At 35.9% G+C, this 14,102-nt stretch overlaps 6 non-coding genes across 6 annotated transcripts; all 6 read left to right on the top strand.

Annotated features, from left to right (window-relative positions):
- The first annotated feature begins 1,997 nt into the window (after positions 1 to 1,997).
- Positions 1,998 to 2,070, top strand: TRNAV-CAC (transfer RNA valine (anticodon CAC)). The gene has a single exon. It is a non-coding gene; the product is annotated as a tRNA-Val (tRNA).
- Positions 2,071 to 2,446: 376 nt separating this feature from the next.
- On the top strand, positions 2,447 to 2,519 carry TRNAV-CAC (transfer RNA valine (anticodon CAC)). The gene has a single exon. It is a non-coding gene; the product is annotated as a tRNA-Val (tRNA).
- Positions 2,520 to 2,950: 431 nt separating this feature from the next.
- On the top strand, positions 2,951 to 3,023 carry TRNAV-AAC (transfer RNA valine (anticodon AAC)). The gene has a single exon. It is a non-coding gene; the product is annotated as a tRNA-Val (tRNA).
- Positions 3,024 to 5,334: 2,311 nt separating this feature from the next.
- On the top strand, positions 5,335 to 5,407 carry TRNAV-CAC (transfer RNA valine (anticodon CAC)). Its single transcript has one exon. It is a non-coding gene; the product is annotated as a tRNA-Val (tRNA).
- A 1,374-nt stretch (positions 5,408 to 6,781) lies between these two features.
- Positions 6,782 to 6,854, top strand: TRNAV-CAC (transfer RNA valine (anticodon CAC)). Its single transcript has one exon. It is a non-coding gene; the product is annotated as a tRNA-Val (tRNA).
- Positions 6,855 to 8,225: 1,371 nt separating this feature from the next.
- On the top strand, positions 8,226 to 8,298 carry TRNAV-CAC (transfer RNA valine (anticodon CAC)). The gene has a single exon. It is a non-coding gene; the product is annotated as a tRNA-Val (tRNA).
- The last annotated feature ends 5,804 nt before the right edge of the window (positions 8,299 to 14,102 follow it).

The following is a 14,102-nucleotide window of genomic DNA, read 5'->3' as shown; positions in this document are numbered from 1 at the left end:
GCAGAATATCAAAAGGCAATTTCCCGTCTACCATGCATATTAGATAGTGTTGCAATCATGAAGTACCTGTAGTGTAGTATTATTCACATTTAGCCAATATGCATAAGGTTCCCCTTCAAAATTGGTCAGAAATACATTAAAAATAGATTTTTTTATTAAATACAATGATCAGAACTATTAATAAGTGAATGTGTCCTCTTGAAATGCAAAGTGAAAAAAATAGCATAGAAATTATTAGAAAATAGAAAAATAAGTTTAGAAAAAAAAATTCTAAGAAAACGGTTTGCCAATGGTACTTCCCGACTCCATAGTGATGAGATCTTCAAAAGTCAGTTTCTGTATTGTAGTGGTTATCACATGCGCCTTAAACACAAAAGGTCCCCAGTTCGAAACTGGGCAAAAATATGCTGTTATCTTTAGAATTTTAAAACAAGGGATTTTTGGTTGAAATGCCAAATAAAAATGCAATCATATAAAAATTTTATTTCAGAATGCCATAATGTATGTCAAAGATAATTTTTTACTGGATGGCGGTAGATACTGTTTCCATGTAATTCCTGTAGTGTAGTGGTTATCACGTTTGCCTCACATGCGAAAGGTTCTCAGTTCGAAACTGGGCAGAAACTTATTTTGTTACCTAAACACTTTGAATTCAATCATTTATATTTTGATAACTATCTACTGTTGCATTGCTCAATGAAAAAGCAAGCAAAAATCATATTGCAGAATATCAAAAGTAAATTTCCCTTCTACCATGCATATTGGATGGTGTTGCATTCATGAAATACCTGTAGCGTAGAGTTATTCACATTTACCCAATATGCATACGGTCCCCCTTCAAAATTGGTCAGAAATACATAAAAAAAATATTTTTTTAGTAAATACAATGATCAGAATTGATAATAAGTGAATGTGTCCTCTTGAAATGCAAAGTGGAAAAAAAGCGTCAAAATTATTAGAAAATAGGAAAAAAAGTTTAGAAAAAAATATATTTCTAAGAAAAGCATGTGTCATTTGTACTTCCAGACTAGATAGTGATGGGATCCACAACAGTCAGTTTCTGTAGTGTAGTGGTTATCACGTTCACCTAACACGCGAAAGGTCCAGAGTTCGAAACTGGGCAGAAACAATCTTTCAGCTTAAGAATTTTAAAACAATGAATTTTTGGGTAAAATGCTCAATAAAAATACAATCAGATAAAAAGTTTATTTTAGCATGCCATACTGAATGTCAAAGATCATTTTTTATTGGATGGTGGTCACAAATTTTTCATGTAGTATCTGTAGTGTAGTGATTTCATGTTTGCCTCACATGTGAAAGGTCCCCAGTTCGAAATTGGCAGAAACATATTTTGTTACCTAAACACTTTTAATTCAATAATTTATATTTTGATAACTATATACTGTAGCATTGCTCAATGAAAAAGCAAGCAAAAAAATCATATTGCAGAATATCAAAAGTCAATTTCCCTTCTACCATGCATATTGGATGGTGTTGCATTCATGAGGTACCTGTAGTGTAGTATTATTCACATTTAGCCAATATGCATAAGGTTCCCCTTCAAAATTGGTCAGAAATACATTAAAAATAGATTTTTTTATTAAATACAATGATCAGAACTATTAATAAGTGAATGTGTCCTCTTGAAATGCAAAGTGGAAAAAATAGCATAGAAATTATTAGAAAATAGAAAAATAAGTTTAGAATTTTTTTTTTCTAAGAAAACGGTTTGCCAATGGTACTTCCCGACTCCATAGTGATGAGATCTTCAAAAGTCAGTTTCTGTATTGTAGTGGTTATCACATTCGCCTAAAACACAAAAGGTCCCCAGTTCAAACTGGGCAGAAATATGCTGTTATCTTTAGAATTTTAAAACAAGGGATTTTTGGTTGAAATGCCAAAAAAAATGCAATCATATAAAAAGTTTATTTCAGAATGCCATAATGTATGTCAAAGATCATTTTTTATTGGATGGCGGGAGATGCTGTTTCCATGTAGTTTCTGTAGTGTAGTGGTTATCACGTTCGCCTCACATGCGAAAGGTCCCCAGTTCGAAACTGGGCAGAAACATTTTTTTGTTACCTAAACACTTTGAATTCAATAATTTATATTTTGATAACTATCTACTGTTGCATTGCTCAATGAAAAAGCAAGCAAAAAAAATCATATTGCAGAATATCAAAAGTCAATTTCCCTTCTACCATGCATATTGGATGGTGTTGCATTCATGAAATACCTGTAGTGTAGAGTTATTCACATTTACCCAAAAGGTCCCCAGTTCGAAACTGGGCAGAAATATGCTGTTATCTTTAGAATTTTAAAACAAGGGATTTTTGGTTGAAATGCCAAATAAAAATGCAATCATATAAAAAGTTTATTTCAGAATGCCATAATGTATGTCAAAGATAATTTTTTATTGGATGGCGGGAGATTCTGTTTCCATGTAGTTTCTGTAGTGTAGTGGTTTTCACGTTCACTTCACACACGAAAGGTCCCCAGTTCGAAACTGGGCAGAAACATCTTTTGTTACCTAAACACTTTGAATTAAATAATTTATATTTTGATAACTATCTACTGTTGCATTGCTCAATGAAAAAGCAAGCAAAAAAAATCATATTGCAGAATATCAAAAGTCAATTTCCCTTCTACCATGCATATTGGATGGTGTTGCATTCATGAAATACCTGTAGTGTAGAGTTATTCACATTTACCCAATATGCATAAGGTCCCCCTTCAAAATTGGTCAGAAATACATTAAAAAAAGATTTTTTAGTAAATACAATGATCAGAATTGATAATAAGTGAATGTGTCCTCTTGAAATGCAAAGTGGAAAAATAGCGTCAAAATTATTAGAAAATAGGAAAAAAGTTTAGAAAAAATGATATTTCTAAGAAAAGCATGTGTCATTTGTACTTCCAGACTAGATAGTGATAGGATCCACGATAGTCAGTTTCTGTAGTGTAGTGGTTATCACATTCGCCTAACACGCAAAAGGTCCCCAATTCGAAACTGGGCAGAAACTATCTTTTAGCTTTAGAATTTTAAAACAATGAATTTTTGGGTAAAATGCTCAATAAAAATACAATCAGATAAAAAGTTTATTTTAGCATGCCATACTGAATGTCAAAGATTATTTCTTATTGGATGATGGTCGCAAATTTTATGTAGTATCTGTAGCGTAGTGATTTCATGTTTGCCTCACACGCGAAAGGTCCCCAGTTCGAAATTGGCAGAAACATATTTTGTTACCTAAACACTTTGAATTCAATAATTTATATTTTGGTAACTATATACTGTTGCATTGCTCAATGAAAAAGCAAGCAAAAAAATCATATTGCAGAATATCAAAAGGCAATTTCCCGTCTACCATGCATATTAGATAGTGTTGCAATCATGAAGTACCTGTAGTGTAGTATTATTCACATTTAGCCAATATGCATAAGGTTCCCCTTCAAAATTGGTCAGAAATACATTAAAAATAGATTTTTTTATTAAATACAATGATCAGAACTATTAATAAGTGAATGTGTCCTCTTGAAATGCAAAGTGAAAAAAATAGCATAGAAATTATTAGAAAATAGAAAAATAAGTTTAGAAAAAAAAATTCTAAGAAAACGGTTTGCCAATGGTACTTCCCGACTCCATAGTGATGAGATCTTCAAAAGTCAGTTTCTGTATTGTAGTGGTTATCACATGCGCCTTAAACACAAAAGGTCCCCAGTTCGAAACTGGGCAAAAATATGCTGTTATCTTTAGAATTTTAAAACAAGGGATTTTTGGTTGAAATGCCAAATAAAAATGCAATCATATAAAAATTTTATTTCAGAATGCCATAATGTATGTCAAAGATAATTTTTTACTGGATGGCGGTAGATACTGTTTCCATGTAATTCCTGTAGTGTAGTGGTTATCACGTTTGCCTCACATGCGAAAGGTTCTCAGTTCGAAACTGGGCAGAAACTTATTTTGTTACCTAAACACTTTGAATTCAATCATTTATATTTTGATAACTATCTACTGTTGCATTGCTCAATGAAAAAGCAAGCAAAAATCATATTGCAGAATATCAAAAGTAAATTTCCCTTCTACCATGCATATTGGATGGTGTTGCATTCATGAAATACCTGTAGCGTAGAGTTATTCACATTTACCCAATATGCATACGGTCCCCCTTCAAAATTGGTCAGAAATACATAAAAAAAATATTTTTTTAGTAAATACAATGATCAGAATTGATAATAAGTGAATGTGTCCTCTTGAAATGCAAAGTGGAAAAAAAGCGTCAAAATTATTAGAAAATAGGAAAAAAAGTTTAGAAAAAAATATATTTCTAAGAAAAGCATGTGTCATTTGTACTTCCAGACTAGATAGTGATGGGATCCACAACAGTCAGTTTCTGTAGTGTAGTGGTTATCACGTTCACCTAACACGCGAAAGGTCCAGAGTTCGAAACTGGGCAGAAACAATCTTTCAGCTTAAGAATTTTAAAACAATGAATTTTTGGGTAAAATGCTCAATAAAAATACAATCAGATAAAAAGTTTATTTTAGCATGCCATACTGAATGTCAAAGATCATTTTTTATTGGATGGTGGTCACAAATTTTTCATGTAGTATCTGTAGTGTAGTGATTTCATGTTTGCCTCACATGTGAAAGGTCCCCAGTTCGAAATTGGCAGAAACATATTTTGTTACCTAAACACTTTGAATTCAATAATTTATATTTTGATAACTATATACTGTTGCATTGCTCAATGAAAAAGCAAGCAAAAAAATCATATTGCAGAATATCAAAAGTCAATTTCCCTTCTACCATGCATATTGGATGGTGTTGCATTCATGAGGTACCTGTAGTGTAGTATTATTCACATTTAGCCAATATGCATAAGGTTCCCCTTCAAAATTGGTCAGAAATACATTAAAAATAGATTTTTTTATTAAATACAATGATCAGAACTATTAATAAGTGAATGTGTCCTCTTGAAATGCAAAGTGGAAAAAATAGCATAGAAATTATTAGAAAATAGAAAAATAAGTTTAGAATTTTTTTTTTCTAAGAAAACGGTTTGCCAATGGTACTTCCCGACTCCATAGTGATGAGATCTTCAAAAGTCAGTTTCTGTATTGTAGTGGTTATCACATTCGCCTAAAACACAAAAGGTCCCCAGTTCAAACTGGGCAGAAATATGCTGTTATCTTTAGAATTTTAAAACAAGGGATTTTTGGTTGAAATGCCAAAAAAAATGCAATCATATAAAAAGTTTATTTCAGAATGCCATAATGTATGTCAAAGATCATTTTTTATTGGATGGCGGGAGATGCTGTTTCCATGTAGTTTCTGTAGTGTAGTGGTTATCACGTTCGCCTCACATGCGAAAGGTCCCCAGTTCGAAACTGGGCAGAAACATTTTTTTGTTACCTAAACACTTTGAATTCAATAATTTATATTTTGATAACTATCTACTGTTGCATTGCTCAATGAAAAAGCAAGCAAAAATCATATTGCAGAATATCAAAAGTCAATTTCCCTTCTACCATGCATATTGGATGGTGTTGCATTCATGAAATACCTGTAGTGTAGAGTTATTCACATTTACCCAATATGCATAAGGTCCCCCTTCAAAATTGGTCAGAAATACATTAAAAAAATATTTTTTTTAGTAAATACAATGATCAGAATTGATAATAAGTGAATGTGTCCTCTTGAAATGCAAAGTGGAAAAATAGCAACAAAATTATTAGAAAATAGGAAAAAAAGTTTAGAAAAAATTATATTTCTAAGAAAAGCATGTGTCATGTGTACTTCCAGACGAGATAGTGATGGGATCCACGAGAGTCAGTTTCTGTAGTGTAGTGGTTATCATGTACATTTAACACGCGAAAGGTCCCCAGTTCGAAACTGGGCAGAAACAATCCCTTAGCTTTAGAATTTTAAAACAATGAATTTTTGGGTAAAATGCTTAATAAAAATACAATCAGATAAAAAGTTTATTTTAGCATGCTATACTGAATGTCAAAGTACATTTTTTATTGGATGATGGTCGTAAATTTTTCATGTAGTATCTGTAGTGTAGTGATTTCATGTTTGCCTCACACGTGAATGGTCCCCAGTTCGAAATTGGCAGAAACATATTTTGTTACCTAAACACTTTGAATTCAATAATTTATATTTTGATAACTATATACTGTTGCATTGCTCAATGAAAAAGCAAGCAAAAAATCATATTGCAGAATATCAAAAGTCAATTTCCCTTCTACCATGCATATTGGATGGTGTTGCATTCATGAAGTACCTGTAGTGTAGTATTATTCACATTTAGCCAATATGCATAAGGTTCCCCTTCAAAATTGGTCAGAAATACATTAAAAATAGATTTTTTTTATTAAATACAATGATCAGAACTATTAATAAGTGAATGTGTCCTCTTGAAATGCAAAGTGAAAAAAATAGCATAGAAATTATTAGAAAATAGAAAAATAAGTTTAGAAAAAAAAATTCTAAGAAAACGGTTTGCCAATGGTACTTCCCGACTCCATAGTGATGAGATCTTCAAAAGTCAGTTTCTGTATTGTAGTGGTTATCACATGCGCCTTAAACACAAAAGGTCCCCAGTTCGAAACTGGGCAAAAATATGCTGTTATCTTTAGAATTTTAAAACAAGGGATTTTTGGTTGAAATGCCAAATAAAAATGCAATCATATAAAAATTTTATTTCAGAATGCCATAATGTATGTCAAAGATAATTTTTTACTGGATGGCGGTAAATACTGTTTCCATGTAATTCCTGTAGTGTAGTGGTTATCACGTTCGCCTCACATGCGAAAGGTTCTCAGTTCGAAACTGGGCAGAAACTTATTTTGTTACCTAAACACTTTGAATTCAATCATTTATATTTTGATAACTATCTACTGTTGCATTGCTCAATGAAAAAGCAAGCAAAAATCATATTGCAGAATATCAAAAGTAAATTTCCCTTCTACCATGCATATTGGATGGTGTTGCATTCATGAAATACCTGTAGCGTAGAGTTATTCACATTTACCCAATATGCATACGGTCCCCCTTCAAAATTGGTCAGAAATACATAAAAAAAATATTTTTTTAGTAAATACAATGATCAGAATTGATAATAAGTGAATGTGTCCTCTTGAAATGCAAAGTGGAAAAATAGCGTCAAAATTATTAGAAAATAGGAAAAAAAGTTTAGAAAAAATTATATTTCTAAGAAAAGCATGTGTCATTTGTACTTCCAGACTAGATAGTGATGGGATCCACAACAGTCAGTTTCTGTAGTGTAGTGGTTATCACGTTCACCTAACACGCGAAAGGTCCAGAGTTCGAAACTGGGCAGAAACAATCTTTCAGCTTTAGAATTTTAAAACAATGAATTTTTGGGTAAAATGCTCAATAAAAATACAATCAGATAAAAAGTTTATTTTAGCATGCCATACTGAATGTCAAAGATCATTTTTTATTGGATGGTGGTCACAAATTTTTCATGTAGTATCTGTAGTGTAGTGATTTCATGTTTGCCTCACATGTGAAAGGTCCCCAGTTCGAAATTGGCAAAAACATATTTTGTTACCTAAACACTTTTAATTCAATAATTTATATTTTGATAACTATATACTGTAGCATTGCTCAATGAAAAAGCAAGCAAAAAAATCATATTGCAGAATATCAAAAGTCAATTTCCCTTCTACCATGCATATTGGATGGTGTTGCATTCATGAGGTACCTGTAGTGTAGTATTATTCACATTTAGCCAATATGCATAAGGTCCCCCTTCAAAATTGGTCAGAAATACATTAAAAATAGATTTTTTTATTAAATACAATGATCAGAACTATTAATAAGTGAATGTGTCCTCTTGAAATGCAAAGTGGAAAAATAGCATAGAAATTATTAGAAAATAGAAAAATAAGTTTAGAATTTTTTTTTCTAAGAAAACGGTTTGCCAATGGTACTTCCCGACTCCATAGTGATGAGATCTTCAAAAGTCAGTTTCTGTATTGTAGTGGTTATCACATTCGCCTAAAACACAAAAGGTCCCCAGTTCGAAACTGGGCAGAAATATGCTGTTATCTTTAGAATTTTAAAACAAGGGATTTTTGGTTGAATTGCCAAAAAAAAATGCAATCATATAAAAAGTTTATTTCAGAATGCCATAATGTATGTCAAAGATCATTTTTTATTGGATGGCGGGAGATGCTGTTTCCATGTAGTTTCTGTAGTGTAGTGGTTATCACGTTCGCCTCACATGCGAAAGGTCCCCAGTTCGAAACTGGGCAGAAACATTTTTTTGTTACCTTAACACTTTGAATTCAATAATTTATATTTTGATAACTATCTACTGTTGCATTGCTCAATGAAAAAGCAAGCAAAAATCATATTGCAGAATATCAAAAGTCAATTTCCCTTCTACCATGCATATTGGATGGTGTTGCATTCATGAAATACCTGTAGTGTAGAGTTATTCACATTTACCCAATATGCATAAGGTCCCCCTTCAAAATTGGTCAGAAATACATTAAAAAAATATTTTTTTTAGTAAATACAATGATCAGAATTGATAATAAGTGAATGTGTCCTCTTGAAATGCAAAGTGGAAAAATAGCAACAAAATTATTAGAAAATAGGAAAAAAAGTTTAGAAAAGATTATATTTCTAAGAAAAGCATGTGTCATGTGTACTTCCAGACGAGATAGTGATGGGATCCACGAGAGTCAGTTTCTGTAGTGTAGTGGTTATCACGTACATTTAACACGTGAAAGGTCCCCAGTTCGAAACTGGGCAGAAACAATCCCTTAGCTTTAGAATTTTAAAACAATGAATTTTTGGGTAAAATGCTTAATAAAAATACAATCAGATAAAAAGTTTATTTTAGCATGCTATACTGAATGTCAAAGTACATTTTTTATTGGATGATGGTCGTAAATTTTTCATGTAGTATCTGTAGTGTAGTGATTTCATGTTTGCCTCACACGTGAATGGTCCCCAGTTCGAAATTGGCAGAAACATATTTTGTTACCTAAACACTTTGAATTCAATAATTTATATTTTGATAACTATATACTGTTGCATTGCTCAATGAAAAAGCAAGCAAAAAATCATATTGCAGAATATCAAAAGTCAATTTCCCTTCTACCATGCATATTGGATGGTGTTGCATTCATGAAGTACCTGTAGTGTAGTATTATTCACATTTAGCCAATATGCATAAGGTTCCCCTTCAAAATTGGTCAGAAATACATTAAAAATAGATTTTTTTTATTAAATACAATGATCAGAACTATTAATAAGTGAATGTGTCCTCTTGAAATGCAAAGTGGAAAAAATAGCATAGAAATTATTAGAAAATAGAAAAAGAAGCAAATTATACTTACCGATAATTTCATTTCTTCGAGATACTTCATGGCAGCCATAACTACTGGGATTGTATCCCTATTCCTAACTTTAGACAGGGAGTTTTCTTAATCCACTAGGGCCCACCCACTATGGGTATATAATCGCACTCCACCCCTTCCTCCATAGTCTTTTGAGTGTCTCCTATGACAAGCCTCTCTGAGAAACCCAATAAGGGAGGGATTTTGTAGGCTGCCATGAAGTATCTCGAAGAAATGAAATTATCGGTAAGTATAATTTGCTTCTTTCTTCTACGCTACTTCATGGCAGCCATAACTACTGGGATATACCAACGCTCGTATAGGGAGGGCAATATAATACACAGGAAGCCTTGCTTTGATGCTGAAAATAATACTTATTTATTGCAAAGCCCCTTGAAGGACCTGCTTCCCAAAGTGGGTGTCAACAATATCTAAAGCATAATGAGTAGAGAATGTATGCATCGAAGACCACGTGGCTGCTGCGCAAATGTCTTTCGCCGACACGCGACCCTTCTTAGCCCAAGAAGTTGCCATGGCCCTAGTAGAGTGTGCCTTTAAACCTTCTGGAACTCTGCGACCACTTCTTTCATATACAAATGTCAAAAGCTCTGTAATCCATCTGGAAATGGTCTGCTTTGTAGGCCTTTCACCTTTCTTCACACCAGAGTGTAGCACGAACAGATGTTTTGTGTTACGGAACTGTTTAACTCTTTCCATATAGATCGAAACTGCCCTTATCAGATCTAACTTATGCATTGCTTCTTCCTCCTCATTCTGCGGATCCGGATAGAAAGATGGCAACACGATGTCCTGACTGAGGTGAAACTCCGACACAACTTTTGGCAAAAAATCTGGATTGGTTCTCAGAACAATTTTATCTGGGAAAAAATTAAGATAAGGTTCTTCCGACCACAGAGCCTGTAATTCGCTAACTCTTCTGGCCGTTGTGATGGCTACCAGAAACACAACTTTCCAAGTTAAGAACTTCAGCGAAATATCCTGCAGAGGCTCAAACGGAGGCAGCATCAAAGAATTGAGAACTAAATTTAAGTCCCAAGGAGCAAGAGTTGGCCTAACTCGAGGTCTTATTCTTTTAATTGCCTGACAAAACTTCTTGACCAAGTCTTCCTCAGACAATCTCCGATCCAACAGAATACTCAGAGCCGATATCTGAACCTTAATAGTGGACACTGCCAATCCTTTCTCAAAACCTTCAAACAGGAATTGCAAAACTTGAGAAGTTTCTGCTTTTAATGGATTAAATCTTGATCCAGACCAAGAGATGAATTTTTTCCAGACCCTATAGTAAACACTAGAGGATACTTTCTTCCTTGCCTGGATAAGCAAATCGAGGACCTGCCCGGACAGACCTCTATTTCTTAATAGCTGCCGCTCAATTTCCACGCCGTCAAATAAAGCCGTTGCAGATTCGGATGCAACAATGGCCCCTGATGCAGCAACTCCTTCTTCAACGGCAACCTCAAAGGACCCTGCACTGCCATCCTGAGCACTGAAGGAAACCAACCCCTCTTCGGCCAGTAGGGAAGAATTATTATTACTTGTGCCTTGTCCTCCCAGATCTTCCTGAGAGTCCTTGGAATCATCGGAAACGGGGGAAACACATACGCCAGTCCGAACGTCCAAGGAAGAGAGAAAGCATCCACTCCCCCTGTTCCTGGGAGATGATATCGGGAGAAAAAGAGTGGTACTTTTGCATTGACGTGTGTGGCCATCAAATCTACCTGAGGCCTTCCGAACTGTTGTACGATCTGTTGAAAAACTACATCGTCCAGCTCCCACTCTCCTGGTAATACCTCCTGTCGACTGAGGAAGTCTGCCACCACATTGTTTACTCCTGGAACATGTAGAGCTACTAGAGTTTTGAGATGGCACTCCGCCCATTTCATTATCTTTGACACTTCCTCCATCAACACTGGACTCCTGGTGCCTCCTTGACGATTGAGATACGCCACTACGGAAACGTTGTCTGAAAAAACCTTGAGATGCTTTCCCTGAAGTTGTTCTTGAAACTGCTGTATGGCATTCCACACCGCTCTCATCTCCCTGTGATTCGAAGACAAACGTGCTTCCTCTTCGCTCCATGTGCCCTGACAATTTCTGTGCAACAGATGAGCACCCCAACCTGTTGTACTCGCATCCGTTGTCAGAACCATAGCCTGATGGTCCGACAGAGACGTCCTTCTGCTGACCAGCCGTTCGTCCGTCCACCAGGTCAAAGATTCTTTCGCTTTCCGGCCTAGTTTTATACGGTAATTCAGAGAATATCCCTTCCGAATATAACTCAGGATGTCCAACTGAAGATCTCTCATCGTCCACCTCGCCCAAGGGACTACATCTATGGAGGACGCCATCATCCCCAAGAGACGCATCCCCTGACGAATCGTCACACTGTTGCATCCCTTTATGAGGGTAGCCAGATCTTGAAGCTTTAGACACCTCTCCTCTGAAAGACCTATCATATAATCGAGGGTATCTACCTGTACCCCCAGAAACTGTATTCTTTGCTTTGGCGTTAATCTGCTTTTTCCCCAGTTTATGAGCCAGCCATGTTCTTGTAGAATTTGTAGCACCACACTTAATGCTTTGTCCACTTTCTCTATCGACTCTCCGCACACCAGCAAGTCGTCCAGGTATGACCATATTGCTACTTTTTGACCTCTGATCACAGCAATGAGCGACATCAGAACTTTGGTGAACACCCTTGGAGATGACTTTAGGCCAAAAGGAAGGCAAGTGAACTGAAAGTGTTTGCCGAGGACACAAAGTCTTAGATATTTCCTGTGCTGCCTGCAAATTGGAACGTGGAAGTAAGCGTCCTTTAGGTCTACCGAAGCCAAAAAGTCTCTCTCTCTCACCCCTAACAGGATAGACTTTAGGGTCTCCATACGGAACTTTATTGTTTCTATATACTCGTTGAGCTGTCTGAGATCTAAGATGGTTCTGAACTCGCCGGAAGGTTTTCTCACCAGAAACAGTCTCGAATAGAAACCTCTGTTTCTTTCCAAAAACGGAACAGTCTCTACAGCTTTCGCTTCGATCAGTTTCCTTAAACTGTCTTTCATAGCTTTTAACTCCAGATTTGTAGTTGGTGTCTCTGAAACTAGAAATTTGTCCAACACGGGAATTTTTGAGAATTCTATCCGGTATGCCTGGGATACGACATCTATTACCCACGTATCCTGAATAGACTCTATCCAACAGCCGGCAAACTCCTGAAGTCTGCCACCCACTGGAAAAGATACCGGAACCTTGTGACAGTCATGCCCTTCGACCACCTCTCCTGTAGGCCTGCCGAAAGGACTGCCTATTGTTACCTGAGGAGTACCTTCCTGAATAAAAACGACCTGGTCGATATCCTCTTGCCTCCTTAAACTGCTGTTTAGAGGACGGTATTGGAAATCTATTCCTCCTGTCCTGAGGAAGTTTTGCAGATTTTCCTCCTGACATTTTCTGTATTATGGCTTCTAATTTATTTCCAAACAGCAAAGACCCTTCATATGGCAGGGACACCAACCTATTCTTGGAGTGCATATCTGCCGACCAAGAACGCAGCCACAAAGCTCTTCTTGCCATCACACCTGCTGCCATAAACTTTGCAGCAAAATCCAGAGCATCTAACGAGGCCTCACAGAGATACTCGATCCCTTTGAACATTACGGCCAGACTTCTTTGCAGATACTGCCTCGAAACACCTCCTTCTATATCAGTCGCCAATACTGACCCCCAGACTCTCAACGCTCTAGCAACAGATGCTACTGCCACACCGGATTTTAGTGATATTGCTGAGGACATATGCAATTTCTTTAACGCACTCTCCATGCGTTTATCCATACCATCTTTTAAGACTGCGCCATCTTCTAACAAAATGGTGGTTTTTGATACCATCTCTGCGACTGCAGCATCAACTTTAGGGATTGCACACCAATTAGTAAACTGCTCATCTTCCACTGGGAACATACGATCAAGCCTTTTAGTATTACCCAGCTTTTTATCAATGCTTTTCCACTCCTTACTCACAACATCTTTTAATGCTTTATGGACTGGAAAGACCCTGTTCTTTTTGGTTTTATCACAGAACAGAATATCCTCATCATTACATTCCTCTTCAGGCATTCTATAATTCATAGTCTTAAAGATATCTTTCAGAAGACTATCCACCAGCTCCAAATTAAACTTTCTCTCTTCTTCCTGCTCGTCCACCGACTCAGCACTAGAAGCAGCCAGATAATCATCATAAGCAAAATCCTGAGAACCTGACTCATCCACTAAATCAATTCTATCAAAAGACCTAGCCCTTTTATTCCCTTGGAATTCCGAGAGCTGCTCTTTGGTAACAAAAGACTCCTTCATCCATCTCATTAAATCTCTTATTTGCCTGGACTGCACAGTCTCCTGAGATTCACTCTGTATACATTCCTCACAGAATTTAACATTTTCAGCAGCTGAAAAGATTTTGTCACAAGCTGCACACTGCATGTCCTTATGCCTTTTCTTACATAACCTCTTCTTAGGTGGAGACACACTAAAACAACAAAATAAAACACCTTACAACCTATCCTAAACTACCACATGGTAACAGAATAAACAATAAACAATAAATAATAAATAACAACCAGCCCTCTATGAGGACTTACCTCTTTAGGGCACTGACCGGCTTTTGGGGAGAAGGCTCTCTTTCCATTCTGCTGGTAAGC

This window comes from Pseudophryne corroboree, chromosome 4 (assembly GCF_028390025.1).
Source record: "Pseudophryne corroboree isolate aPseCor3 chromosome 4, aPseCor3.hap2, whole genome shotgun sequence".
Classification (NCBI taxonomy): domain Eukaryota; kingdom Metazoa; phylum Chordata; class Amphibia; order Anura; family Myobatrachidae; genus Pseudophryne; species Pseudophryne corroboree.
Note: the sequence above shows the minus strand (reverse complement) of the source record. Positions and strands in the feature narration are given on the sequence as shown.